The sequence below is a fragment of the Rousettus aegyptiacus genome, unplaced genomic scaffold (assembly GCF_014176215.1).
Source record: "Rousettus aegyptiacus isolate mRouAeg1 unplaced genomic scaffold, mRouAeg1.p scaffold_m13_p_10, whole genome shotgun sequence".
Lineage (NCBI taxonomy): Eukaryota > Metazoa > Chordata > Mammalia > Chiroptera > Pteropodidae > Rousettus > Rousettus aegyptiacus.
In genome coordinates, this window is record NW_023416285.1 from 20,540,462 (window position 1) to 20,557,397 (window position 16,936).

General features: G+C 32.9%; 1 long non-coding RNA gene across 3 annotated transcripts in view; it reads left to right on the top strand.

Annotated features, from left to right (window-relative positions):
• LOC107504135 overlaps positions 1 to 16,936 on the top strand; it is a 158,830-nt gene that overhangs the window by 118,207 nt on the left and 23,687 nt on the right. For 2 of the 3 annotated variants that reach the window (XR_004953057.1, XR_004953058.1), the window contains one exon: positions 6,047 to 6,114. This is a non-coding gene — a long non-coding RNA (uncharacterized LOC107504135). Of the gene's footprint in view, positions 1 to 6,046; positions 6,115 to 11,107; positions 11,660 to 16,936 lie in introns of those variants that run through there. The other variant, XR_004953059.1, reaches the window with a different exon arrangement.

The following is a 16,936-nucleotide window of genomic DNA, read 5'->3' on the forward strand; positions in this document are numbered from 1 at the left end:
TTTAAGTAGGCAGTTATATGAGAATTTTTATTGGAATTGTAAAACACAGAAGATAAAAGACTGTGGATGGAGAGCCTAAATTGTTTGAAAGCCAACTCCGGTCTCCTAATTGGCAGAAGTTGATGTGGAATTTCCTAGTTTTTCCAAAAATTGGCTGAGATCATCATATATTCATGGATAAACTCTCACATAACCTTTCAGGCATGTTCAGTACTGAGAGTTTTAATTCTGGATTATTTGAAATATATGACATTTAAGTTATGACAAATTGTAGATAAGTGCTGTGATGGTTAAATTTGTGTCAACCTAACTGGGCTAAGGCATGCCCAGATAGCTGATAAAACATTTTTCTGAGTGTGCCTGTGAGGGTGTCTCTGGAAGAGATAAAAGTGATTAAAAAAGAAAAACTTGTATTGACTATATTTAGACTTCACAATTAAATATTTTTATTTAAACATAACGCTAACAATGGTCAATAATGATATTTGAATATTATGTTTCAGATTCTTTAGGTTCTGCAGATATAAGAAAAATTCATTCTTACATTAATGTAGTTTACAACCACTGAAAACTTTGTATCATTGAAAACTGTTGAGGATATTTTTGATTCCTATGGTATTAGCAAATTATGTTTCTGTAACTAAAAGGACACATTGAAACAATAGGGATTTAAATATCACTCTTCTTTTCTGACCAGGTATAAGAGGAAAATAAGTCCCTTGCTTCTGATGTACAGGCATACCTCAAAGATATAACAAGTTCAGTGCCAGACTACCTCAATAAAGTGTCACAATAAAGCAAGTTGTAATCTCTGCTGGTGGAGAGTCTTACCTTCAATTTGTAAAAAAAAAAAAAAAAAAAAAAAAAAAAAAAAAAAAAAAAAAAAAAGCAACATCTGTGAAGCTCAATAAAGCAAAGCACAATAAAACGATGTTTGGAGAAAAAATGACTCCTGAGAAGCTGGTGTGCTCTATTGATAAAATTGCAGTAGTAAAGGGAGAGTACTATAAAGACATCAGCCTTGGTATATTCCTGAACTGTTGTAGTTGGCACTAACTAGGTTCAGCTCTTCACAGCCAGATTTGTGTAGGTTAAAAGACAAGTGCACTGCAGTTTTAAAGGGGACTGTCATGACATTTCCTGTCAGTCATATTTAGTCCAAGTAGGAGAATGTCATGAGCCTGAAAGTATTCTGTTCCGAGAGCAGGAATTAGTAAATTAGACTGAGGGAATTAGTTGCTGCTAATTCTTTGTTCACTATAAGCATTTAGTGAACTTTAGTGTAGGGTTTAAAGAATCTTCTCTAATTTGAAATATACTTTCAAGACTAATGAAAAATTTAATAAACTAGTTCAAAGTCACTTGAAACTGTTTATCTGAAGAAGGTAGGTATGTTGCTACTAAAGGAGATAAATTGTTTTGTAATTGATGTTAGAAAGCTTATGTTTTAAGTAAGGAGTACTAGTTATAAAGAATAAAGGAAAACAGACTCTGTCAGTCATCTACCCATCAACGGAAGTATAAAAATCATTAATGTAATTGAAAAACAGACAGTAGTTTCTTGACTTACAGGAAGTCCAGTGTGAAAGAGGGAAGACAAGTAGAAGCGGGGGTGAGGGTATTTCTGGCTTCTCATCCTGAGAATTGTTAACTGACATGTTCATCGTGAAACATTTTTTTCTTTTTTCATTTTCTCAAAGTTAGCAGTTGGTTCACATTCAATATAAGAAATTACAATATTAAAGGTAAAATTTCTCAAAATGCAACAAGTTTTAAATGAAGAAATTAATCACTGAACATATTGTATTTCAAAACTCACGGTCAGAAAGTGACATTGCATTGTCTCTTCTTAAGGAAGAAATTATCTTATAATTGACAGAATGACTTTTTTATAGAGATTTTAATATATGCTAGATAGCAAAATTAAAAATTTCAGCTTCAAGTTCATTATTAATTTATGCCTTCATCAAATATATAGTTTGTTCAAATAGTTACTGCCAAAATGGAATTGTCTATGAATTGTTTTAAACTTAATGAAATATCTGAAGTAATTGAAAATTGAACACTAAAAATAAAAATAATTAACAACTATTTTTTCTTAGTTTAGAACTTTCTTTCTTTATGAAAGCATACCTATGAAAGTTATATTGCTATATACTGAAACTTTAAAATTAATTTTATCTGGAGTGCTAGAAGAAAAAAAGACTGAGATTAAAGGCCTCACTCTACAGTAGCTTTTTGATTTGTTAAATAAGCTCATAAAAATTGTAATTCTAATTTTTAAATTCTAATTCAGTAAAGCATTTGAGGTGTCAGTTTGATGATTTTTTTTTTAATGGAGTTTGTTCAGCAACAGTTTATTCAGAAAATAAACATGTCTACTGAAATCCTGATTCTAATTCTTTTGGACATATACTACCCATTGATTCTCCTTATTAGAGGAATCTAGGACAGAAGAATTCAGGGAGATGGAAAATAGTGGTTGCTAGAGGTTAGGGGTTGGAGGAAATGAAGCTGTTGTTCCATGGGTATGAAGTATCGATTATGCTAGATAAATGAGTTTTAGAGATCTGCTGTATCTGCTGTATATAGCGTGTCTATAGTTAACAATATGGTGTATTGTACTTCAAAATTTAAGAGAGTAGATCCCATGTTAAGTGTTCTTACCCCAAAACAAACAAAAGGCAAAGGACACAGGAAACTCTGGGAGGCGTTGGTATGTGTATTACCATAATCGTGGTGATGGTATCACAAGTGCTTGCAAATGTCCAAAGTTGCCCAATTGTATATATTAAATATGTTCTGTATAACAACTATAGCTCAATGAAGCTGTTAAGATATGGCTGCACTTTACTTAAGAACTACTCTACCAGAGTCTAAAGAAGTAGGCCTACAGTCTTTTTGTTTAAGCTACACTGGTAAATCATATATTCTGGTAACTTAAAGATGATCTCATTAATCTTTCTTTATGGTTTGAATTAAGAAGTGTTAAAATATATTTGTACATATATATTTCTGAAAATAATTTTTAATTTATAAATGTGACAAATGTGTTATATTTCTTTAATATTAGTATCAGCATTTTAAGGTATTAATTCTCCTGAAGCATTATTTATAAACAGAATTCTTATATTTTTGGAGTCAATAGAATACTCAGTACCAAATTAGTAGTGTGCATATATATACACACACACACACACACACACACACACACACACACACACATATATTGATTTGTTAGAAAATAAATTATATGTGCTTATTTTGTGGAGAAAGAATAAGTAACGTACTACGGCACTCTTTCAGACACTCCATTAAAAATCAAATGAAATAAGCTACTTGCATTTTGACTATAAGTCAGTAAGTTATGAGATATGAGTTGGGTCCTGCCCTTAAGATATTTTTTGATTAAAAGAGGATCAACAAAGAAACTATTGAAAGTTTTGCATCTTTTCCACTTTTCTCAGAGTTATCAGAAACATCCCTGTTTCTAATGCCAACACATTCTTCTTTTGTCAGTTAACTTATCAACATAATAGAATTTATCAGTCCCTTATTTTGAAAAGACTTTTTCCTTTTCTTGATATTCTCTTGACTTTTTTTCTTATTTTGCTGGCCACTTATATGTAGTTTTGTTTGTTTTGACTCTGACTCCTAAGATATTAGAATCTTTTAAGCTCTTTTCAATCTATGCTCTCTGTAGAATGATTTTAATGAATCTCTTGATTTTAAGTATCATACATGTATAGAATATACAAATTGTATATTTCCTTTCAACATCTCAAACCAAAATCATAGGAGTCACATCCTTAATTTCCCTCTCTCTCACCTTCGGTATTGAGTTTCCAACATGACCTTTTATATCTCCAGAATGCACCTCAAATTTACCAAAATGAAAACACTACTATCATTACATTAAATGTAACAACAAGGCTTGTTACAGTGATACAGTGGGGAGGACTTCTGTGGGCCTAGGTAAAGAAGTCCCTTTCCCTTTCCATTTGCCAACAAGTGAAAGAACAATTGTTAATAGGTAAGTATAGTTAAAGTCCATCTATGATTTTAGGGGCTTCTAACAGCATAAGAATGCCATCAGTTGTCAACAAAATGTAATAGTCATATTCTATACAGTATATTGGATGATATATAGCATAAGTGTTTACTATGTTTAGAGATCAGTTTCTTTTAGTTTGAAGGAAAACATGTCATAAGATTAAACAGACTAAAATAAATAGGCACAAGTAAAGGTCAAAATTCAGAGGATTTATTTTCCCTCAGGTATGAAATAACCATATGATAGACACCAATTCATATTTTGAAACTTAAACATGTCTGTAGTTTTCTACAGATACAGATTTGAGAACACCTCTGTGAAATTCCTATTCAGTAGGTCAAGATTTCTGACTTGTCTAAATGTTGCACAGGAATTTGATGCTGACCAGCCAGAGTATTAGATGCAGGTATTATCAATAGTAAACAGTAGACGCTAAAAATAAGCCTGATAGATTCAAAAAGGTATCCCAGGAAAAGAAGTTAGCACAAACAATATTTCTTTGCTGGAAATATGTGTATTATGAGTCCTTTTTACTCAAAGTGCCATGAGTCAGAAGACCAGTAGAAATACAGAAGACAGGTAGGTGGAAATGCAGCATCTCAAGCTCCCACCTGTCTTACTGCATCCAAATCTTCATTTTAATGATCTTCAGGTAACACATTAACATTTAAGAAATACTGAAATAAAAGGAACAGGAAAGTTATGTCTACTTTTTTTTTTTTTTTTGATATGGAAACTAAAGTGATATCTGCAAAAAAAAAAAAAAAAAAAAAAAAAAAAAAATAGACCCTACCATTATGTGTGTGCCATTTTGGTTTTACTTGCTTGTTTGGCTTCAAATATTTTATCCTAAACTTTACTTAAAATTTGTTAATGTGAATACATCAAAAACATTTGATTAATCCACATTTTTCTTCAGGTGAAATAATAAAATATTCCTATCAATAAAAGGACAGTCTATCAAAACGTGTAAGACCCGAGGGAAAACAATCACTCCTTTCACATTAGCTTTTCATTTGACAGTGCACTAAATGGTAAAAGTCTATAGATTTTAAATCTTTCCAATTTCAATCAGAACTCCTGTCGTATTTAAGCGTAAGTTAGAAAGGGAATAGACTATTTAAGAAGCAAAAGCCTAGAAATAGTATCAAATTGCCCCTTAGGATGTTTTAGGCCTTCAGCCATAATATATTCCACTCACAGAAAGATTAACTTCCTAGAAAATTCTATCTTATTACAAAATGCCATTAACTCCTGATAGTCATAAACACATTAAATAACAACCATCGAAGTTGCTTTGACAGCTCTAAAGAATTCATATGCAGTTTTAATGATGGAGAACCTCACTCATCATAATTTTTGAGTGTTGAATTGATCCTTGGAAGAGAGGCTGATAATTTGATTGTTCTATAATGTGCTAGTGCATGATTTCAGAAAGAGAAATCATTTTATGAAGAAACTAATTACATGCAAATGAGTCTCTTCACAAGATGTTAATAAAATTAGAAATACTTTTCAAAAATGAAGAAAAAATAGTATAAAGTAAAATGCCTGGAAAAGGTAGATGATTAAAGAATAATATAGAGAGATTACCCTGGGAAAGTACATGAAGGAATCTATGTCAAGGAGAGGAAACTGTTGTTTTATTTTTCTACTATAGCAAAAATATTCTCTTGTTCTTTATTTAACCTTCTAAAATCCAAATAATAATACAAATAGTTAAAATCCTAATTCATATTGGAATTAAAGTGGTCTTCATGGGAGACATATCATAAAATTCTCTCCAAATAGAAAAATTCATACGTTATAAGAAATCAGTGAAAGTTACACATCCATCTTACAATGCATGGTACTATCTTGTTAAAAAAAAAAAAGCATAAAAATAGTCTAATATATTCTAGAACTTTAGAAACCCTTTTAAAGAATAAATTTGACTTTACTTAGTGAAAAATATATTGTATCTTATTATCAATGTTTCTCTATCTTCCACAGGCTCTCTTCTTTCTTTTTCTAAACTACTGCAGCCTTACTCTGGATAAAGGAATTGAGCTGGACTAGAGGTAATTCAGGTTTTCTCTTCTAACTGGGTCTTCTAAGTCTCAATATTTATCTCAGACATCAAAAAATTGTCATGTGAACATTATAGATCGGGCATGATTTTTGCAAATGAAAAAAAACTTGAGAACCTTCTGCAATTAGAACCATATATACTTTTGTTAATATTCTTAGTTTTCTTGTTTTTTTTTTTCATTAGCAAAACAGAGTTCTTTCCTATGAACTGTCAAAATTTTGCTCTCAATAGCTTCTCATGTTCATTTCTCGTATACTTTTGCAAATCCTATTCTTCCTTGACTTTCTGTAGTCTCATGCTGATTTTTTTCTTTTTTCTTTTAAAGTTTATGTGCACAATATTAAGACTTAGAAATATTTTAGGGACCCAAAAATTCCAAGGAAAAGCTTAGTAAGTATATTTTAAATTTACTAAGTTCAGTGCAAGGTCAATTTTCTTGGCTTCTTCCTTCCAATGCAGATTCAGGCATCCATCCCTTTTTCTCTTTCATAACTAATTCACACACACACACACCACACTCTTACAGCTCTGGTAAATGCTATGAAGGAAAAGTACATATTGCTAATAAAGCCTATGTTAGGGATATTTGTCTTTTTTATAAAGATCATTTGATGCTTCTCTAAGAAATAGGACTTGTAGATATGAATTAGCCAGGTAACTGAGTTCTCTCTTTCACCTGGAGAAACTCTTTCAATAAGAAAATTGAAAGAACTGAGTACTGATTATTAAATTTAATAAGTTATTTATAACTTTGACCAGTAAATTTGCAATAGAGTAGATAGAAGTGTAACTGAATAAAGAAATGATAAAACATGGGTATTTCAGATTTTAAATTTAGATAGCTACTATTAGTTTTGCTGTGAAAGGGTCATGGAGATTTTTGAGAATGGATGGAGGAATGCATAGGGTCAAGGACTGATTTTTTTTCTTATGCTTGTCAGCGAGTTTTAACGGTAGTTACTGAAGCATGTTCATGTGATGTTAGGAATAATATAAATTTAAAAAATCATGACATGAGTCAGCAGAATTTTGTGGATTGTAAGAACAGTGAATGTAGTCTTATTTTTTAAAAAAGAGGTTAGCCTCAGCTAGATGCAGAGAAGAGTTCATTTACTTAAATGGAATTCATCATATATGGGTACAGTTGCAAGTCTAATATCTGCTGGTGATGAGAAGAAATACTGTTTATTTGATGACTTTATTTGCTTAATGAAATATGATTTAGTATCTTCAAGTGATATTGAGGAGTGTTTGAAGATTAAGAAGAAAAAAAGAGAACTAAATCACTAGAGAAAGTCAGCACTAATGAAGGACAGTTTGGATGCTGGTGAGTAGGCAGAGCATTGAGTTTCCCAGACGGCCTCACTGAGAAAGCAACAGGAATTCAATTTGTAAGTTGGTAAGCATTTCCATTTGACAAAATAAACTAGATGTGGTAAAGAAGAATTAAAGACCTGACAGAATTGACAGATAACATAAAATGTGATAGTCAATATAGTAGATATCTCAGTGGAGTGGGGATCCTAGAATGAATAACAGAATGATTCAGGGTGAGAGTTAAAGAGTGGATTGTTTTAAAATAACTACTTGAAAGGGATGTGATTTGGATAATACAAAATCTAGTTAAAACCATAACAGTTGATACTTTCAATACTTCATTGGCTACAAGTAGGTTTTGGATATAACTAAATTCCTGTCATTGTTTACAACTCCCTGCTGTAGACTAAGTATATTCTTACATTTCTAACCCTGTTCAAATGGAAAAAGAAATTATACTAGTCTTTTCCTCTTAAATTATATTTCTGCTTTACATTCCAGCAGCTCTCAGCTTTAAATTTAAATGTGTCTGACATGCAAAAATTAACCAGGCAACCAGAAAGTAGGCTGGATATCCTGGTTGTATGTTCTCTCCATGCCCTATCTTTACCTTAAAATACCATTTATCACCTAGCATTCCAAATGTCTCTTATGTGTAATTCTATACTAATAATTTGTTTTTTAAGGAACACATACTTAAAATTTAACTTGTGAAATATCAGGCATCTTTCTTTTTTCTTTTCCTTGACCTGCTCTGTAGCAAAGGTTTGTACCCTGCATAATCAGAACTGTAACTGATGAAATTAAATTTGAAAGAGACTTCTGGATCCTCTTATTTTTTAAAAATGTTTTTTATAAGACTTATTATTTCACACTTACAAATATATTTGTTTTTAACCCAAAGGACACAGTTAGTTGGCAAGGTTGCATTGCAGATATTTTTTTAAGTTAGTGGAACATAAACTAGAGATAGGTTAATTCTAAGTATTTTTGAAACTATAGTATTCTAAGACATCAAAGAAATGTCATAGTTGATACGCTGAGAAATTATTTTCTTTCTCAGTCTGTGTGTACATATATCATGCATAGTAGTAGTATCATATTTTGCTGAGAAACATTTAGGTTGATATAAGTAAAATAGAATACTAAAATCTGTGAATAATCTCTTACTATTGAAATTTGTTTTTAAATCACTAAATAATAATCTAGTACATCTAAAGAATTCAAGTGTTTTTGTATTTTTAGGATCTTCTTTATGTCAATAAATATTTAAATAAGGGCCTCTAATATGAAAATATGATAAAAAAAGATATAAATTCAATTGCAGAAAAAATGTAGATACATAAAAATATAAGTAGACAACATATAGAAGACATCAATTCAGAAGTGAGAATTGAGAAAGTTAGAATTTTAGCAGCACAAGTTTGTTTTCAAAAAGAAGAGAAATGGAGAATATTAGAGACCCATAGAGACAGCTGTGCGAAGATTGAACAAAATGGTCACTAGTTCAGTTGTATTAAATGTGAGATTCATTTATGTATTACCTGGAGATAAACAAGAAATGATTTGCTAAACCAATATAAAAAAACTGTGAACCCAAGCTATAGAAAATAGATTATATCCAGCAATAATAAATACATGAATAGGGAAAAATGTATATGGCATGAAAAACACAGTTTCTAACGTAAAATATTTCACTAAAAATACAGTTCCAATAAAATTATTTAAATGTAAATTGTGTTTAAGTAAACAAATTGGGAGTGTAGCAATTTGTTACGACTGAACTAGTTTTTGTTTACTTTTTTTTTTCTTTTTAAACCTAACTTCCTGGCTACACATCCTATTTAGATTTGCTTATACAGCTAACTAGCACTTTGCATAACTTCCAGAATGGGAAATTAGCTTTGTAATTTAACCACCAGGATTCTAGTCTAATCCTGTTGATATATTCCTGATAATTAACAATCTGTGAACAGCTGTACTGTCTAATATCCAATACATAACACACAGAAAATGATCATTTGTACATTGTGGGTTTAGTGGACTAAATGAAAGAGCATTTTTTTATATTAATAGCTGCACTTTTCATAAATTTTATGAGTTAATAGGGTTCAATTAATGTTGCCAAGTGGTGTGCTTCATACATATGTCTCTCGGGCTTTGCAAAGTTGAGAAGAATGTATAATGAATGGTTGAGCAGTTATATTGGTACCCTAGTAATTAGAGAACGAGTAATTAATGTGCATCTGTGTTAGGCTCCTGGGTACTGTCAATGACCCTATGGTGAGCAAAAGAAAAAAGAAAAATTATGAGCTTGGCAAGGGAATACAGCTTTTCTCTTTTCCTTAAATTTTAGATCTACATCTGTGTGTAATTAGAAGAAGAAATGAATTCCCATTAACACCATTAGGCAACATGCTATGATTGGTTAAAGCCTACATGGACTGTGAAACTTATTTAGACAGCTCAGGAGATTCTAACAAAATTTTTAATCTCAGAAGGACATTTTTTAAAAAATAAAATAAGGATGCTAATAGTCCCCACCTTCTACTTTTTACTTTTGACCATTTTCTAAAACTATTATCTTAACAAATATCTGCTGAGCAAAGACAACTTACACACCCACTATGAGATTTTGTTTTCCCAGCCATAAGGGGTGAGACAATAGCACACCTTGTAGTAGTCTCAGTATAGAAAAATGTCACATATATTAATGACAGTAAAAATAGTTTACTAAAAGATAGCCATGATGTTACAGATGACTAGCTGTGCTGATGCTTTACTTTCCAAAGAGATTCAAATTAAATTGCTTTTATCTCCTGAAGCAGAATAACATTTTATATTCCACATGATAATAAAATGTGTCCTCAGGGCAAGCTGTATGTCTGTACTTTTAAAATGAAACAGACATGATTTAATTAGTATGCAAGAACATAGACCTAGATTTTAAGAGAAAGATGACTCTCCTGAGTGTTCTTGTTCAGTGGCCCTCTAAAATTATGCTTTTTGAGAGAGCTGAGTGGTTGTATTTGTAATTAAACATTGCCTTTACTTAAAGTTTTGGTAATATTCTGCCAAATAGTCCCCTGAGATATTCAGTTGAAATGATGATATTCACTGTTTCATATATAATTATTCTAGAAGCTTGCTATGTACTGTTGTCTATAAAGTTGGAATTTTGGGAAAAAAATTCAATGTTGGATGTCAACAACAAAATATATAAGCAGGTTAATGGTGGATAGTTTCACCCACAGGAAAGTTCAATATTTGCATTTAGATGTTAGATTTAAAGCAAGACATGAAATTGTTCACTACTTTCTATTTAAAGATATAATTTTTAAGGAACATTTATCTTAAATTTGAATCATTTATCCAAAAACATTATGAAAACAAAATATATAATCAAATGCATATTATAAATTAAGATGAATCTAAAATCTCTATTTTATTCTTGCTCTGATTGGTAATTCATTTAAGATGTGAAAGGATTTCTTTAAAAAACTGAAATATTGAAATACAGTTGCATTTTAGTTTTCTAAATTATTTTAGTATTGTACTTTAGAAACTCAGGGGTCAATAGGTCCAAGATGAAACTTTGCCTCTGTTTACTAGGCAATATGACCTTGATTAAGATGCTTATCCTATATCATTTTCCTTTCTTGCAGCTTTCATCAGGCCTTTTAGAAGAGCAATTGCTCTCAAGATGTTTCCTCTTGAAATACATCTACCCTTCTCATGGTGCAAGCAGCTACATATACTTTCTTTTCAAAAGCCCCAAGTGAATCTCAGATGACAGTCAACACCTATCAGCCATGTGTGTGGTCACTTGGCAAGTTCAGCCCAAATAAGCCTTCAGATGTCTCGCACCTCTAGCAGATATTTGACTCTATCTGCATGAGTGACTCCACATGATAACCATCTAAATGAGCCTTTTTAATACATAGGACAGCAAGATACGATAATGGATTATTCTAAGATTTACACACCAACAGTTTACTGGAAAAGCAATATCATTAGGTAAACATTTTAGTATGCCATTTTGCTGATTATGAAATCTAGGCTTCATAAAGTCTAGTAACTTACCTCAGGTTACACAGTAAAAAGAATAATTAACAACAATTTTAGCATTTAATATGGCAGATACTATTCCATACATTGTGCATATCTCAACTCATTTAGTCACCATAAGGTTAATTCTCTTGCTATGGCCATGCTACAAGCCCAATCCTGTCTGATCTCGGAAGCTAACCAGGGTCTAGCCTAGTTAGTACTTGCATGGGAGACCACCTAGGAAGACCAGGTGCTATAGGCATAAAATATATATATATATACACACACACATACATATATACACACACACACAACATATATATGTATATATATGTTGTGTATGTGTATATATATACACATATATATACACACACACACACATAACATATATATGTATATATATGTGTGTGTGTATGTGTGTGTGTGTGTAATATATATATATATATATATATATATATAAATAAACAAACAAACTACTCCTTCTTTACAAAACACAGGTACATGTTCCAAGCAAAGGAGAAGGTGCAGCTCTGAGTTGCTGGAGAGCCCCAGTGGCCATGGACTGCGGTCATTGTTTTTCCCTCCTGCACCCATGGAAACTAGTTTCCTCTTGTTCTATTTTTTTTTCTTTTTAAATTATCACACAAAACTGAAAAAGATCCAAATTGTTATCAAATAATTCTATGTTCCTGCTTTGTATCGTAGGATATAAGTTAATAATAAAATTACTATTTCTGTTTGGCATCGTAATATCTACACCATTCTGAAATATGCTGTAATGATGGCCAGCTTTACTATGAAATCGCAAATTTTTATCTTCTTGAAAATACTTTTTGAATGAGAAAAATCATCGCAAGCTCTTATCTGCTTTGCCGTTGCTAGAGCTAAATTTAGAATTCTATAGAAATCCATTTTACATGTGTGTGTGTGATAAATCAAGAGGGTGAAGGCAATTGTACCAAAATATCCTTAAGTTTTATTTTTAATAAGTCTTAAAGTGCGTTAATCAGAATGATGTAGTAGAAGCAAAGGTAATTCGGAATGTATACCTTTATAGAAAATTCCAAATTAATTGGAGGAATGTATGCTTTTCTTAATATACTATTGTATTTCCACTAAAGGCATCCAAATTGAGAATGAAGTAGTAAAACTGTCACCTTTTGCAGATGACATGATTCATTATATAGAAAACTTTAAAGACTACCAAAAAACTACCAAAAACAATGAATACAGCAAAATTACAGGGTACAAAATCAATGTACAAAAACCTGATATGTTCTATATACTAACAATGAAATTTCAAGGGAAAAAATGGAAAAAAAAATTCCTTTTGCAATTGTAACAAGAATAATAATACACCTTGTAATAAACTTAACAAAGGATATGACGCTGAAAACTACATGACATTATTTTAAAAAGTTGAAAAAGATACAAATAAATGGAAAGATATTCCATGTTTGTGGATTGGAAGAATCAATATAGTTAAAATGGCCATTTTTCCGAAATCAATAGATAGATTTAATGCAACCCCCATTAAAACCCTAATAACTGCCATATTTTATATGTTTGTTTGAAAATAGTTGCTTTTCTCAGGCATATGTTTTAATATATTTTTAGTCAAAAAGTTTTCTTTAATTTCAAATAATTTTATAGATTGCAACTAAATTTTATTTTCATTAAAGAGAGCACAGATTTTGAATGGTAGAGATAGAACAGTTTAAAAAAATTAACCACAAGAGAAATTTCATAGCAGCTATCATATTTTAATTTAGTACTTGGCTATGTGACTAGAAATAATATAGTCAAAGAGAAATGTCTGATGAAGACAACAGGAAGTCAAAAAAGGCTACCTGTTGAATTAGATTTTTTAAGCAGTGTCTTCCAGTTATGTAAAAAAAAAAAATCCAACCCCGAGGCCACCGATGGTATTGGTCTGTGGCCTATTGGGAACCAGGCCACACAGCAGGATGTGGGGAGCAGGCAGGTGAGCAAAGCTTCATCTGCATTTGCAGTTGCTCCCCAACACATGCATCAGCTCCGCCTCAGATCATAAGGCATTAGTGTCTCACAAAGAGCACACAATCTGGATCCCTTCTATGCGCAGTTCACAATAGGGTTTGCAACTTCAAATACAGATTAACATTATCAGAGAGACCATAGTAAATCAATTGCTTACAGACTCATATCAAAACACTATCAGTGATTGGCAAGTGACAATTAAGCCATATCTGGTGGCAGGCTTTATAGTGATGAGTTGATGTACTTTAATTGTACAGCTGCATCTAGTGGTAGATTTAAGTCAGAGTCCACCACTTATTTCAGTCTGCATGTGGCATGCCCATTATTTTATTTACCATTTCCATCCATGTCTCTTTCCTGCACTGCACACTTGTCTCAGTCAGTTTTGGAAAGCCCACAAGCTAACACTACACAAAATGAGTAAAAAACATCACCAGAGAGCTTCTTTGAAAAGAGAGAGAGCTCTAATGATGGGACAGCAGAAGACTCTAAGACTGCTATCAAAAAGAAAGCTGCATCTAAAAGAACATACCAAAAATCCTACTTAAACTACGGGTTCATTGGAACAGGTGATTCACATTCTCCAAACCTGCTTTGTATATGTGGTGAATAACTATCCAACGAAGCCATGAAACATTCAAAATTGCTTCACCACATGGAGACCAAACATTCAAAATTGCTTCACCACATTAAAAGACAAGCTTCTCGAGTTTTTCAAAAAGAAAAAAAAAAATGTGAACATGAAAAACAGAAGCAATTATTGAAGGCCATCACTCCATCAAATGTGTCTGCCCTGAAAACATCATTCTTAGTGGCTAACTGCATTGCTAAAGCTAAGAAGCCATTTACTACTGGTGAAGAGTTGATCCTGCCTGCTGCTAAGGACATTTGTCATGAACTTTTAGGAGAGGCTGCAATTCAAAAGGTGACACATGCTTCTCTTTTGGCTAGCACCATAACTAGATGAATTAATAAAATATTGGAGGATACTGAAGCAAAATTGTTAAGATTAATGAGTCACCATGGTACACAATCCAGGTTGATGAGTCTACTGATGACAAGACAACGATGCTTATTTTTGTGCAATATATTTTTTGAGATGTGCATGAGGTACGTTGTGTGCACTTTTGTTACCAACTAACACTGCAGCTGCGTGACTGTTTAATTCTTTGACTACTTATCAGGAAAACCGAATTGGTCATTTTGCATCGGTACATGCGTGGATGGAGTGACTTCCATGACTGGATGGCTTTCAGATTTCATGACTGGGATCATAAAGGTTGCTTCTGAGTGTGAATCTACACACTGTGTCATCATAGAGAAATACTGGCTGGCTGAAAAATGTCACCTGAACTTAATGTTTTACAGGATATGATTAAAATTGTCAACCACATTAAAGTACATGCCCTTAAGTCATATCTATTTGCAAAGCTCTGAGGAGATGGTCACAAAGCACACGTTTTATCCACAGATGTAAGAGGGCTTTCTAAAGGTAGATCACTGGCCAGTTTATGAGTTATAAGAGCCACTCCATAGATTGCTTTCAGAGAAAGTTCCCACTGGCAGCACATTTTACTGACAAAGAATGGGTCACAAAACTTGGTTTCTTGGGTGACTTATTCAACCTTCTTAACCAACTCAATTTGTCACTTCAGGGGAGAATGACAACTGTATTCGAGTCAGCAGATAAAGTGGCTGCATTCAAAGCCAAACTGGAATTATGGGGGTGACGAGTGAATGTCGGGATTTTTGACATGTTTCAAATATTAGCAGAGATTTTAAAAGAGACTCAGCCAAGGCCTTCTTTCTCCCAGTGGGTGTATGATCACTTATCTCAGGTTTCAAAAGGGTGTGAACATTAATTTCCTACCATAAAAGACCCATGAACTGGGAAAGAATGTATCTGTGACCCATTTGTGAATAACCCAGGTGAATCGACTTTGTTCGTGCTAGAAGAGAAGCAATTGCTTGAGATCACAAATGGAAGTGACCTTAAAAGTATGTTTGAGACAATTTTAAATCTCCATACATCTGGATTAAAGTCAAGACCAACTATCCCAAGATTGCCACAAAAGCACTAAAAGCTTGCTTCCATTTCAACATCTTATCTTTGTGAAGCAGATTTTTCTGCAGTGACAGCAACCAAAAGGAGATTATGGAGCAGACTGGGCATAAGTAACACACTTCGGGTGTCACTGTTCCCCATCCCCCAGTTGCAGGTAAACAAGCTCAGGGCTCCCACGGATTCTGTATTACAGTAAGTTGTATAATTATATCATTATATATTACAGAGTGATAATGATAAAAATAAAGTGCACAATAAATGTGCCTGAATCAACCCGAAATCTCCCTCCCACCCCCGTCCCCGGTCCATGGAAAAATTGTCTTCCATGAAATTAGTCCCAGGTGCCAAAAATGTGGAGAACTGCTGCTTTTTTTCTGGGATAAAAAAGTGGTGCTACTGAAATAAGACCCTTAATTCCCACAGGAGTAAGGATAAAATAATTCGAAAAAACAAAAAACAAAAACAAAAACAACAAAAAAACTTAGTCTCCTAATAATTCCTTGACTATTTCCATGAAATCAGAACACAAGTGTAAATACTTCAATTTAATTCAGAGAATCTAATCTCATGACCTCAAATGATTCACATACTCATTCATTCATTTATTCAGTCACCATATATTTTCGATAGACTCCTGTGTTCCAGGTACCTTACCAGATGCTTACAAAACATTAGTGACCAAAACGAACAAAAGTACCTGTCCTCTTGGAACGAACTTCTCTTGGGTGGAATCATGCAATAAACATAATAAATAAACAAATTAGATTGCATGTTAAAGGATTATAAATTCTGCTGAGGGGGAAGTAGAGCAGAGGAAGGTGGCTCATGAGTGCGAGCAGTAGTTGGCAGCAGGTTGCAGCACTGAGCAGAGTGACTGGGGTAGGCCCTGCTGAGAAACTGACATTTGAAGAGAGTCTTGAAGGAGGTGAAACAAGTAGATATTGGAAGAGAAGTATTTCAAATGGAGGTATCAGCCTATGCAGAAGCACTGAGGTTTCATCTAGGAATAATCAGGAGGCTCAGTGTAACCAGAGCTGAGAGAGTGAAAAGCAAGCAGTATATATAAAGCCAGGAGGCAAGAGGCAAGATGTGAGATCTTTAGGGCACTATGAGGACATTGATTTTTACTCCAGGTGGAATAGGCAGTCATTGCAGTGTTTTGGGTAGAGAGGCAATAAAATCTGCCTATATTTTAAAGGTTCGTTCTGTTGGCTGTGAACATGACAGCAAAAGCTACTAGGAAACCATTGCATTAATCCAGGTCAAAGATGGTGGTGGCAGAAGCAAAGGAGATTGTAGTAGAAATGCTAAAAATGTTCAAAATCTGAAAGTACAGCCAATAAGATTTTCTAAATGGTTG